General features: G+C 41.1%; 1 long non-coding RNA gene across 13 annotated transcripts in view; it reads right to left on the bottom strand.

Annotated features, from left to right (window-relative positions):
• The window catches only part of LOC118089812 (uncharacterized), a 256572-nt gene that overhangs the window by 149946 nt on the left and 92317 nt on the right, over positions 1-14309 (bottom strand). For all 13 annotated transcript variants that reach the window (XR_015951414.1, XR_015951419.1, XR_015951418.1 and 10 more), the window contains exon 4: positions 3499-3610. This is a non-coding gene — a long non-coding RNA (uncharacterized LOC118089812). The remainder of the gene's footprint in view (positions 1-3498; positions 3611-14309) is intronic.

Below are 14309 nucleotides of genomic sequence, written 5' to 3'. Positions count from 1 at the left end.
TCTCATAGGAGTTGCATTAATGCTGTCTCAGTGATGCCAGAAAATGTGACCCAAACTGTTGGTTAAGGGAAAGAAAAGCAGCTATATGAAGACTAAGCTCCATTTTCCATACAAAAAAAAAACCAAAACAAAACATATGGCATGGCGGACATTGGCAAGAAGTGACAAAAACATAGCTATGTCTAATTTATACTGCCATTTATTAACGGATGATTTCTGTCCATGCACATTTCTAGCACTCTAAACCTAAATAGTGCAATTTAGCTGCTCTAATAAAAAATGGGCTTTAAATGCAATAGCAAGCAACATATTAAACACTAACTTTCTATTTTTTTAAAAAGACACACATGCTCTACTTATCTCTCGCTTGGACTACTGCAATGCGCTCTACGTGGGGCTACCTTTGAAGGTGACCCGGAAACTACAATTAATCCAGAATGCGGCAGCTAGACTGGTGACTGGGAGCGGCCGCCGAGACCACATATCACCGGTCTTGAAAGACCTGCATTGGCTCCCAGTACGTTTCCGAGCACAATTCAAAGTGTTGGTACTGACCTTTAAAGCCCTAAACGGCCTCGGTCCAGTATACCTGAAGGAGCGTCTCCACCTCCATCGCTCTGCCCGGACACTGAGGTCCAGTGCTGAGGGCCTTCTGGCGGTTCCCTCGCTGCAAGAAGCCAAGTTACAGAGAACCAGGCAGAGGGCCTTCTCGGTAGTGGCACCCGCCCTGTGGAACGCCCTCCCACCAGATGTCAAAAAGAAAAATAACTACCAGACTTTTAGAGGACATGTGAAGGCAGCCCTGTTTAGGGAGGCTTTTAATGTTTAATAGATTATTTTATTTTATTTTTCTGTTGGAAGCCGCCCAGAGTGGCTGGGGAAACCCAGCCAGATGGGTGGGGTATAAATAATTTTATTATTATTATTATTATTATTATTATTATTATTATTATTATTATCCATGTTAATGGTGCACTCCAGACAAACCTTGCAAGTGCAGGGATAGGTGTGTCAGGTGTGCTGAGTATGGACCTCCCAAAACTATTGGGCCTTAACTCCCATCATCCCTTAACATTGAGCTGGGACTGCCAGTTTGGAAGCCAACAACTGGAGGGTCAGAGGTTCCCCATCCTTGCTCTAGTGTAAATAAATTCAAAGGGTTCGTAGAGCTGTTCATAGAGCTCGACTAGTGAATCACACCCCTCTCTCAGACTTTATGACCTACATTATGCTGACTTCACATGTAAGTCTGAGCCAAGTGGTGGCCAGGTTACCAAAATCAAAGTACTGTATCTTAGTTTTCCAATTCGAAATTCACATGTGTATTCCTGTCACTACATGTGTACGTTAATTACACATGCTTTAGGCAGTGCACTTGATGGAGCATGAACTTTAAAGGTTGTGTGTCTTTCATTAAGACGTCAGAGATTCCCATTAAATAAATAAACAAGTGCAACCGCCATCTGTCTGGTGGCGAGGGGAGAAAATAGGAAAACCAAATCAAAAAGCGATCTCAAAAAGCCATTTTAATGAAAGATTCCCACACCCACACCCCTTGATTGGTTTTAGACTAGAACTTAAATTTCTCTGTTTGTATAAAAACAGCACAACAGTTAATAGTAATTATTGGCAAAGTTTTCAGCAGCATTTTTCAGTGGCAAAATCAGTTCCACAAAAGCGGCCGCATTCCTTCAGAACCATGCAAGAAAGGGAAAGAAGGCATGCTTGCCATCAGCTCCCTTGGCCCTCCTCCGTTTTTGCAAAGGAAAATGAAAAGTACTGAGCAAGACACACAGATGCAGATGTGAATAAAGGTTGCAAAGTTATGCGGGGGGGCGGGGGTTTGCAGGTTTAAGGTAGATTTCAGAATATATCTCCATGGGAATATTTTACCTAGTATAAGAGGAAGAATAGCAAACTATCACCCATGTAACCAGAGCCAAACCCAAGGACCAAACTACTTGGGAAAGTAATCCAGCAAACAATCTTGCAAAAATAAGCAACCATGCACAGGAGGAGTGGCAAGAGGCAGTGAGATACACAGAATAACAGAATGCTTACACTATTGCTGATTTCAGCAGTGTCCACAAACTCAGCACAATGTGCAATTTGTCTCTAAGACATGCATTGCTTATTGCATGTCTTGTATCACAACACAAGATACCAAAAATCTATCTTCACAGGCACACACATACATGCATTGGCTACAACAATAGAAAAACCCAACAGCTTGATCCTGAATATGGAACCTATTACAAACAGTACTGATGGGAACCATAACATTAATCCATAGGATGGAGATTCTAACACATTCTGCTTTGCTATATTGGCTAGACATTAAGCCAACATAACATCACATGATGTCATACAGTCTCATTGGCCAAAGATACACAAGGTCTTCCAGATGTGAAAAGGGGTTCTTTTTATTCATTTACTTGTGTATGAAAGGGATCTTTAACTTGCACACCATAAAAGATGAAGAACCAGAGTGTGAAATACTTATCACTTCATCAGACTGCCTCATATGATGCCAATTCAGAATCTTAACAGACTCAGGGGAATCAGCATCATGTGGGATTTAATGGGGGTGGAGGGGAATGGACACAGGGAACTGAAAACTAAGTACAGCAATTAAACTCAGCCAATAACAGAAGCCATATGCAGATCAGCTTGACTTCGAGAATTATAGTCTAGATCAGGCATCCCCAAACTGTGGCCCTCCAGATGTTTTGGCCTACAACTCCCATGATCCCTAGCTAACCGGACCAGTGGTCAGGGAAGATGGGAATTGTAATCCAAAACATCTGGAGGGCCGAAGTCTGGGGGTGCCTGGTCTAGATGACTGAAAAACACAAGTCTCGCTACACAAAAATGGTGGGGAAGGCCTGTTTTGGTTCTGCAGTGGTGCGTCGAAAGGACAAACAACCTTCTGCAAAGAAGATTTAAAAAATAATATATATTTTTCCAAAAGTTAAACTTTTTCTGATAAGTGTAAGAAAAGAAATAATACAGAGGAGCCTTTCTATGTCAATAGACCCATTTTAAAAGGAGGACAGTATCTAGGCAAATGAGCAAATTAGACTGGACTCCACACTTTCTACTCTTGATTTAAGGCTTAACTTAAAGCTTCTTTAAGAAAGAGCTAGTTGTCAAAGAATGCACTGTCCACAATAACTCATGGGGGGGGGGAATCCAGTATTGGCAATTACTAAATGAAAGTTGGTTCAAGTGTGGACCTTTGGGGGTCCCTCCCAACTCTACAATTCCATAATTCTCTGATTCATAGCAACCTCTTTACTGCTGCTTATGGAAACCCTCAAGATTACCAAACAGGAAAACAGAAGTAGATAGTCTGACTTTTAATTAAAGGGTGTCCGTACAATATCACAGTGGGTTTCTATTCCAATCTGAAAACATCTAGGTAAAATCCCTGTTTTTAACTGTAGGTCTGCTGAAAGAAAGCTTGCGGTATTACATAGAATCCCATAACTCACTTACCTCAGGTAACTGTCCTGCAACAGGAAGGAACTCACAGTCCCACAAGTAAATCCTTTAATTACTGGCTCTCTCAAAGATAAATCATCATTCACTGCACTGACACGAGTTCTACCTGAAAGAAAGGGAAGTCGCCACAGAAAGGTCTTGAGTCATTTTATGTCAAAAAGAAAGTCTGGTTCTGTTTTTTTAAAGAGAGAAGACAATTAAAAGTAGACCCTGTACTATATATGGCAGTTATATATTTTCTCACAAGAACTCTAAAACCAGCACATAATAAACATTTTAAAAACATTTTAAAGATTTGGAGATTAAGCACATAGAGAAATACCCTTTCCTCCATGAGCTAGGAGCTTTATAGCAGGTGAAGATTGACTCATGAGCGAAGAAAATGTGACTGTTCCAATCAGTTATGAAACCACTAGAAGGAATAACATAATTACCTTTTGCCTCTTGCAAACTTTAGGATGAGACAAAAGCTGGCTCCTTCCAAGTAAATATGCATAGGACGGCAGTTAATTAAAATGGTTGGGTCTCTAGAATGGTAGCACTGGTATCATAAGAACGTGTTCCATTTAGGATAAAGGACAATATAGAGAAATATAATGGAATCTGGAAAAGTGTTCTAGCATTATATAATTTGAAGTGCATGAACATGTATGAGTCTGTTGTCGTTTTTAAGGGATGGTGCAAGCAGTAGAACTAGAGGGAATTTGATTGTGATGTTTCAGTCTTGCCTAAACATCCTCATATAGTGTTTTATGTAACAGTGACTGTGACTTGTTCAGATAAATATAGAAATATTTTTGCAGGCCAGGCTGTAACAGGGTTGATGAGCCCATAAACACTTTTAGAAGAATAGGATAAATTTACACTTTTAGGGTCTCATTTGTGAGCTACACTGAAATCATACAGATAGGAGTTTTTAAAATCATGCACCTTTATTGATTCCAAAAATGCAGTAAGGAGAAATGACAAGTTGTTCTTCATGTCTTCCGCTACAACCATCCATCATGTTTCTATAGCCCTGCACTAAAATGGATGCCCTTTTGACTTCTTGCTCACAGGGGCATAGCAAGGGGGGAGCAGAGGGGATGGCCCGCTCCTAGCTCCGTCTTTTGGGGGCAGCGCTACGTAGCACGCATGCGCAGTGGTGCTACGTAGCGACGCATGCGTCGTATGTAGCAACGCATACGTTGTATGTAGCGATGCATACATCGTACGTAGTGATGCTGCACATCATATTTGCCGCTCCGGGTGCCCAAGCAGCTTCCTACGCCAGTGCTTGCTCAATATAACAATTAATAGGTGATCTTAAATGGGTGACTAAAGCAGGGATAGCCAACATGGCGTGCTCCAGATGTTGTGGACTACAACTTCCATCAGCCCAACCAGCATGGCCAATGATCAGGGATGCTGGGAGCTGTATTCTCATAACATCTGGAAGGTAACACATTCTCTAACCATTATCTAAGCCAGGGTTTCCCAAACTTAGGTCTCCATCTGTTTTGGACTACAACTCCCATCATCCCTAACTAGCAGGACCAGTGGTCAGGTGTGACGGGAACTGTAGTCCAAAAAAGCTGGAAACCCTGACCCCGGTTGCAATGAACTAAACTGCTTTATCAGCAAGGCAAATTTTTGATACCAAGTCATAAACATCTGAGAAGTTCCTGGACCTGTAAAAATACTTTCTCATTCTTACATTTGCTGAATGCTAAACTGGGAAGAAAACACCATTGACTTCAACAATTTCCAAGCAAACAACATTTCTAACAGTCTAACATATAAAGCTGCCTTATACAGAGTAAAACCATTGGTCCATGTCACTCGCATTGTCTACAGTGCGTTGAAGTTGTCCTCCAGGGTTTCAGGCAGGGGTCTCTCCTGGCCCTAGCTCAAGATGCTAAGGATTGAGCCTGTGACCTTCTGCATGCAAAGCAGTTACTCTCCCACTGAGATATTCGCCTTTGCCTAGATGTCACTAAACATTTTCACAGAGATCATAGGATTTTGCTTAGCCATCCCATACAAAGCATTTATAACCTACAGATAGCAAATCTATGGAGTTTGCACAGATTTTCCTGAAATAAAATATTTTTGGACATTCAAGGGGGGAAGGCTGTTTTCTTCTAAAAGATAGCCTTCACTTGTTTAAGTGAGGAAGATGTAATCTGAATAAAATCTGAAGGTCAGAACCTTCCCCCTGGACCGACTATAATGCAATGCTGTGGCTTCTGTCCAAAGCTAAGAGGTTGGGAAGTGGTGAATTACTAACTGCAGTATTAAGAGTGCTAGAAAAGGAAACATGGGCTGGGAAAATAAGAGGACACATGTACAAGTAAGCAATTTAGACAACTTATCCAAAGTGGAAGCAAGACCCTAAATTAAGCAACAGCACTGGAAGCCCAACCTTAAATTTGTTCCCACTGTGGTTGAGAAATTTCCATCCTACAGGCAGTGCAAGAGTGGAAGGCTAAAGACAAGGTCACTATTGTAACAGTCTAGCAGTTTGTGGTTTTGTAAATGCCTAGGTTATATACAGTTCAGCAATTCCCCATGCTCAAATCATGTTAAGACAATTTGTGTAGGTGTGTTGTGCCAGTGCTCACTGTTGCACCTGAAACAGTTACAAGCAGTTCTGTAAATTTATACTTGTTTTATTGCATACAAATACAAAAACACCGAAAGATTTGTGGGCCTGTTGTGCTAATAGCAAATCGTGCACATGATACTGGAGGGAGGTGTCTTCAATACGCTGAGACATTTACCTTTGCTTTTCATTCCCAACCTGGTAGCAGTAGTCTCTGTCCTGAACCAGGGTCTTGAAAACTATGGCCAGGGCTGGCCAAGACCATTGGGCAGAATGATTTGAGATATATTGAAAAGCCAGCAAATGGTTACCTATTTAATTCACTGTTGCTGGGAGTAAGAGAAACACTTGTGGGGTTTTTAAACTTCAGATACAAAAATATATTGGCTAGTCTTGGCTAGACTGCTGCTGCGACTCAGGCAACAAAATATTTTGGGCCAGTCCTAACTATGACCAAGTGGATCATGAACTAAAACTGAATCCAGATAAGATGGAATTGATTACCTGAGAGGAATATTTTTGATCTGGCATCAGCTGGGTTGCATATGATTAAAGGGGGCAATTCCTGCTCCTAATGGATTTTAGGGAGCCCCTAGAATAGTCTTCTTCAAGACTGCAACTCCCATCATCCCCAGCTAGCTTAGCCCAATAGTCAGGGATGATAGGAGTTGTAGTCCAACAACTTCTGGGGACCCGAGGTTGAAGAATTCTGCCCTGGATCTAGGACTGCTTTGGGAAGCTTAAGTGACAGCTACTTCCATGAGTGCATTTCATCAACTACAGTTCATCGATAAACGAAAGCTAATCCTGGAGAGCAGGAAATTATTTTCTAACCACCCCAAGAATTAGAGGCCTACCTATCACCACCCACAGCTTTACAATGCCAAGGAAACAACCACAACATTGTATTCTACACAGAGCTACTTTTGAAGAGCTACAGCTGGTGGACAACATGAGAATCTGCCTGTTGGCAGGGGTGAAAGCCCCATATTCAACCATTCTGATCCAACACTACTAGATATTAGCAGTATTCTAAGGAAGTACAGAAAAGCCTTAGACAATATTGAAGACCACAGAATTCAGCTTCTTAAGCACCTCCACTTTTAGTTTAAAATAAGCAAGTTTATAGTCCTTATGGTCACAAAATACATGTTTCAAATATTGCCAGCCCCCCAAAAAATTGAAGAACACACTTTATCTGCCAAATTCTATTATCTGTACACCACAAAACACATTAGTTCAATAGCCACCCAAATTATTTTTCCACTGTAGTAGAAATGTGGAATAGTCTACTAAGTATAATTAAGCAACAGGTGTGTCAAAAGTCACAAAAATATTTATTTCTAAAAATTCTCTTGATTTTTTTTAAAAATTAAGCTACTGATCCTTGGTGATAAATTCTCAACACTGTCATACAGCTCCCTACAATGCTTTCTTAGTGTGTCAAACCTAGTTATCTTGCTTCCTGAGTCTTTCAGTGTTAATGTTGAAACATCACTGTTGCTAATTGAAGTGAGTGCTTTTTTGACATGTCAACTCTTATTTCCAATTACTTTGAAGCCCAAAAAGACCTTGTCTATCTATAGCTTTAGTCCAAAAGTATTAACTTTCCCTATGTGCAATTCTCTCTCTCTCTCTCTCTCTCTCTCTCTCTCTCTCTCTCTCTGACACACACACACACACACGAGAGAGAGAGAGAGAGAGAGAGAGAGAGAGAGAGAGAGAGAGAGAGAGAGAGAGAGAGAGGGAGGGAGGGAGGGAGGGAGGGAAATGAATTCATGGACTTCAGCAAAAGAAAAAGCATCTGATAAATGCATACCAGCATCTGGGCTGAGTTTGGTTGACCGCATAATTGGGTTGACCGCATAATTGGGCACAGATAACACATGTACCATATGGAATTCCACCTTTCTTGGTATACCTCTCCCTATTTAAAACACTCTTGCATACATATCGGCATATTAAACAAGTCCGACATTGCTGTACTTTTGGTCTGCATCAACATGCTTCTTGTTAGTTAAGTAAATAAGAGAACTAGAACTACCTAAGCTTGCTTTCATCCATATATAGAAGATCATAGGTTGCCATTTTCCCATTACTCTTCCCCTACATCTTTGGCAGCTGGAGCCACTGCTCTGGTGATGGGGTCAGGGGGCCATGCTCTAAATCTTCACATGCCAAGATGCATAACATCAAGTCTAATGCCCAGAAGAAGGAACTACTGATGCAGAAGGTCACTAATTGCCAGTTTCTCTGCATTACAAGGGTTCTGGAAAGAAAGCCCCACAAGAGAGATATGAGAATGGGGACACATCCTGACCCTTTAAAATCGCCAAGGGATTCCACAGAAGGTAGAGGCAGCCAAATGCTAAATAAAATATAAAAAATATGAATTTTCCTACTTGGGTGAACACACATTACATTTTCAGGATATTTCCAAAGCAGCACTAAAGGAGACTTTTAGAAATAGGAAGGCACTGTGTTATATGATCTGCAGAATTCTACAAAATGTGTTGATTCAAGATAATACACACAGAGAGAAAGTAGCATGTGTAAGCTACCATGCTGAACAGCCACTCCTGCTCTGAAGTTAAATAAAATAAAATAAAATCAGGAGATCTGATCACAGAGCTTCCACACCATGCAATATTTGGTTCTACAAAACATGAGATCCCTCTGAACCCTCAGACCCCATCAGTACCAGAGCTACATGCAACACCATAGAAGGTGCATGGCCAGAACTCCTGATGTGATAATACGTTTCAACATAACCTTTTGCAATCTCATTCTTAGGAGCACAGATAGGAAACATGTGTCCCTCCCAATTTTGCTGGATTAAAACCATCCCAGACTCTGGAAATGCTGGCTGCAGGATTGAAGACCAACGTGTCCTCTATAGTACAGTGTCTGTGCAACCACATTTCTTTCCATGAATGTGTGCCTCTATCACTGCTTTCCACATGCATGCTTTTTCTGGCATGTATTTTGCGAACCCTTCACTCTCAAGGGATTTGTTCCATTTCCTTCAACTGCTGTATCTCAAAAGATACACAAAACAGACTGCTTTTCTTCTGGTGTCCAACTGCATAGGTACCAGCAGCAAAGGCATCCTGCAGTTAATTATATGGAATTCATGTTTTTCACCTTCCTTGCCACCAACCATGGTATCTTTGTTTTACTATACATAAGTTGTATGGAAGTCACATTGGGCATAAAGGTATTTGAACTGCATTTGAATTTATTTCATGCATTGCCATTGTTGTTGTTGTTGTTGTTGTTGTTTATTGCACTTATTAGTTGCTTTTCTTTTGCAAAAAAATAACCCAAAGTGATTTACAAAATAGAACAATGATTAAAACCAAAGCCGAATAAAAACCTAAACACGTATAAATTCAAGACACATTGAAAAGCCTCCAAATTAAGGAGGGGAGCGGAGGGGAGGGGAGAGAACCAGGGTAAAGAAAAATGTTTTTGTCTGGCACTTAAAAGTTGATAGTGGTGGTATCAGGCATATCTCCCTGGGGAGAGCACTCCAGATGTTACTTGAATCAACTCCCATCATCTTTGACTGCTGGCCATCCTGGCTGGGGCTGCTGGGAGATGGAGTCCAGCAACTTTATATTGTGATCTTTGGATGAAAGGCAGTATATAAATTTAATAAATCATCACCATCATAACAAGTGGGGAGCACCACTGAAAAGGCCTGTTTTTATGTCACCTTCCTCTGCATTTCCCTCGGAGGGGGCACACAGAAATGGGTGCTGGATGCCAAATGCAGGGTGTGGGTCAGTTCATGTGGGGACAGGTGGCCCTTCAGGTACTGCGGTCCTGAGCCACATAGGGGTCAAAACCAGCACTTTGCATTGAGCTTAAACTGTGCAACTGCTATTTTTAATCTTAATCACTCTGTGTGTGCAATTTTTAATTCTTTCTATGCATGCCATTTTTAAAACTGTTTTCACATATTGAAATTGAAATACTTTCTTGTCACTTGTACAACTTGTATACAGTGAGATTACACATATGCAGCTGTTCTGTACAAGTTTTTTATTATATTGTAATAATATACTCCCCACAAGCCCTCTGCACATCAAAAGCCAAAGGATTTGTGAGGAAAGACTGTCCAGAAGCAGCAAGAGACTCGCAGTGCTTCTGACTTTCGGATAAAGCCCAGCATGACAACCCCCTCACTCTCACTCCCAGTCCAGGACATGGAGAAAACTCAGATGAGGACAGAGGGTCAGTGGCACATGAAAAACAAACCAAAACGTGTAGACACCCATTAAGGCATAAGAAAAGAGGCTCGGCTGTTTTAGCATTTTAAGCACTGCCTCTTCACAATTAGTGGAACAATTTCGGTGTTTTTCTTCCCATGCTGTACATTTTCTTGGCAGCGACAAAACTTTTAAATCTTATTGGAAATCAGAGAAAGGAGAAAGCACAGCAGGGGACCATTCCCCTAGGCTGATGATTTGAACACAATTTAGTTTACAGTTAACTCGCAGCATGGCTTCTGTAATGTCCTCTATCATCTATGAAGCTGTTCTCTCATTGCTCATTATCATTACCCATAAAAAGACAAGAAAATATGTTTTGATGCAAAACAGGATAAGAGTTATTTGCGCAAGGGGGGGGGGAATCTCTTTGCAATCATCTGTATTTTAAAAGATGGCTCCCTTTATACCTGCACAAGAAATCAGGTAGAGGAAGTAGCAACATGTATCCTAGTTGTCTATTGGTGTGGAAGGGAGGGGGACTAATCATACTGCATGCTAGTTCATGCATTCCACTTTCTGCATGAGGAAGCTGTCTCAATCTTAGGCACACCGTTGGTCCATCTAGTGCACTATCTTTACACTATTGCCACACTGACTGACAGCAGCTCTCCAGAATTTCAGAGAAAGGAACTGAACCTGGAACCTTCTGCATGCAAATTACATACCCTACCACTGATCTACGATCCTACATAGATCCACTAAGGTGGGAAATAGGTAAGAGTGGGTGGGGGAAACAAACAGAAAGTACGTATTGTGCGTGAGTCTGCATGTGTGGAGGTTTTTCTGCTCACCTCATTGGAATGAAAGCATTTCAGCAAACTCTGGTAAATAGTCTGCTGAAGTAGGCTGTTTCATAGGAAAGCATGATGAAACCTCATTCCTAAACTGCTGCAGAATCTTCCCTCAAACTCTGGCAATTCTGCTCCAAAGACCATTACGGATAGAGAGCAAAGCCTTTTTAAAAAAGAAAGAAAGAAAGAAAGAAATGGAGATATGGAGAGCCTGTTTTCTAGCAGGGTCTGTCCTCACAAGTCCTCTTTGAGGTCACTGAGTAGCTGTGCCAAGAGGACTGGTGGAGTCAGCAAACACAGCTATCGAGCAGACACTCGCCAAAGATTCCACAGGGGGAGAAAGAAAACAAGAAGCACCAAAAGTGGTTTTGCCTTCTACGGGCATCCAGTTGTTAGGTGTGTTTTCTTTAAATGCAGTGGTGAAAACACACAGACACAAGGCACCAGAATAAATTATAAATGCCAGCCTGATGAACTGCATTGATGTGGCATCTTCTCTGGGTTCAGAGTTTGGCATCGGCCTGCCTTGGCATTCCTCCTTTCCCCAGCACGAAATCAATTACCTAAGGCAAGCCTCCGAATGATTTAGAAACTTCTGCATGGCTTGAGGTTCTTCTTTCCTCCCTCCACTCTCGATCTCAGACTCTACAGAATGGGGTGGGGTGGAAAAGTAATATCCGGGCAACACCCCTTCCAAGCCACCCATTCCAGTCTCTAGAGAGGGAAGTACTGATTAAGGGGAACACGGAACATTGCGGAGGTGTTCCTCCAGCTTTCTACAGGCTCGGCAGAATTACTGTACTTGCCAATTGCTAGCTGCATTCTGGAGGATTGCTCATATACTCCAAGAGCTCACACATGTGCTGATTTTGTAGGATTTGGAGAGATTAGTAACCTGTAACTGCCAGCAGTCCATAGCTTGAGGCAAAAAATAGATAACCTCGGCTAACCTCGATTCCAAATAAACGTTCCCTCCCTTCCCTCTTTCCCGTGGTGCAAGTAAAATGGCAGCAAGGCATTTCTTTTATCAATCCACTCACTTGAATACCGCCTGTTTCAGTATCCTACTGCACACCTAAGCTACTAAAACAAATAAATAAAATGACAGGGGGAGGAGGGCACAGAGTGATGAGGTTTAACTTTCAGGCTTTTACTAATGCATTATGCTTTGAGCTGGTACCTATCAAACAGACACTCCAGGGCTTCAGAGGCATTCTCATCAAAACACAAAATGGATAAACGATGGACTCAGAAACAATCAAACACCCTTTACTTGCCTCACAGATGGCTGAACCAAAAGGCTAAGTATGTAAATCAACACTCCTATTCCTCCTCACTTTCTGCACTTTAGTCGTAATCCTTTCACCTGGTGTAAACACACATGCTGTATTATTTGGACTTGAGACCACCCAGCAATTGCCTGCCATCTTTCATTATCTGCTGTAAGAGGGATGGGGATATATATATATATATATATATATATATATATATATATATATATAATATGTCAGGCAAATCCTTTAACAGCATTCCACCTGGAATTTGTCCAAAAGTTCACCTATCAAATGTCATCATATAAGAGTATCTGAAACTTTAGAAAATACTTCACAGGGTGAAAGCACAAAAGGACTGTCTCATAAATACAAATATTAAACCCAACACCTCATCACTCTGCACTCTCTGTCACCAAGCTGACCTAAGACATGTGCTGCCTGAGGTGGACAAGCAAAAGCTGCCCCACGCTCCGTTCCTGCCCCCCAAGCTCTGGGCCCCACTTAGTCACCCGCACTGCAATTTCCTCCTCCCCATTCAGTGGTCAGTTGTGTGAATTGTGTGGCTTTTAAAAATAGGAGTGGGAGCTTTTAAAATGCTGTGTTGTGAACTGCCCTGAGATCTACAGGTATAGGGAAGGACAACATAATAAATAATAATAAATAATAATAATAATAATAATAATAATAATAATAATAATAATGGTGGTGGTGTTGGCAGGATTTGGTAAACTGTATATTGAATGGGTGCAAACGACTGGAGTTGACAAATAGTAGGCCTGCATTTCTATTTATCAAGCCAAAATATGGCAGACCCATTCTAGAAATATATACAGTGATATCCATAGTTCAGCTATCCTCTTTACCACGGTCCACACACACACACACACACACACACACACACACACACACACCAAATTCTTTGGTGACCAGTTTCTGCCCATTTTTGCCAACCAAGTCTGCTAGGATACTGCATAAAAAGCTTTAATATATTCAGATATTTTTAAAGAACTTTGTACAAGTACACCTTGCCTCAAGACAGCATCTAACCCACCAAACCAAAAAATGGTTGGAAATGAGAGCTTGAAGGAATTGGCTAATTTTGAATTACATTACATATTGTGTCTTTACTTAATCTCTTTTCAAATCAAGTAATATTATAATTGCAATATCATTCCATTGTGTTTCGTGTCTCCCAAACACCAAATTAGTGTGAATATTAAAAACAAGCTGAAGCTTTATAGTTTAATTACTTTAAGTATATTTGCCGTGACTTGCTGCAAGTACTGGAAGGGTGGGGGCTTGGTGGTTTGGAGAATATAGAAGAGACTGACTTGCAGTCTCTAAGACAGAGCTTTTAACCAAAAATGACTCTTGAATCCTGACCTTTGGGCTCCGTATTGTGAGGAATAGTTTAAATTAGAATACTGCAAGAACATTCCGGCTCTTGGTAAAGCGATGGCAAATCATTATAGCCCTTATTTTAAGATGATCAAACGAATCTTAATGAAACATGCTTGCAATCTATGCTGTTAACAGCCACTTTGTATTCCTAGATCTACCTTAATGACACATTTGGCACCGCTCCTCTAGGCCTAATCACCCAGGCTGTCTGAAAACCTGCTTATGTATTTAATATTAACATTATTTTTAAAGCATTGTCTTTCATCATTTAACACCGTTTCCAAATGCAAAGCCAACTTCTTTGAGACTTTAAAACAGTCCGGGATGCAGCCAAGGAACAAGTATTCAGCATTATGGAGATAGTGTTGCATATGGCTCAGTTCCAAGCTTTACGGTGCCTAGATCACTGTGGTTTAATTTGTAAGGCTCATTATTCTGGGAAGGCCTTGACAAAAATCCCTTATTATAGTTGGACTGT

The sequence above is a fragment of the Zootoca vivipara genome, chromosome 8 (assembly GCF_965207765.1).
Source record: "Zootoca vivipara chromosome 8, rZooViv2.hap1.1, whole genome shotgun sequence".
Taxonomy (NCBI): Eukaryota; Metazoa; Chordata; class Lepidosauria; order Squamata; family Lacertidae; genus Zootoca; species Zootoca vivipara.
The sequence above is the reverse complement of the archived record's forward strand: the minus strand, read 5'-3'. Positions and strand labels throughout refer to the sequence as shown.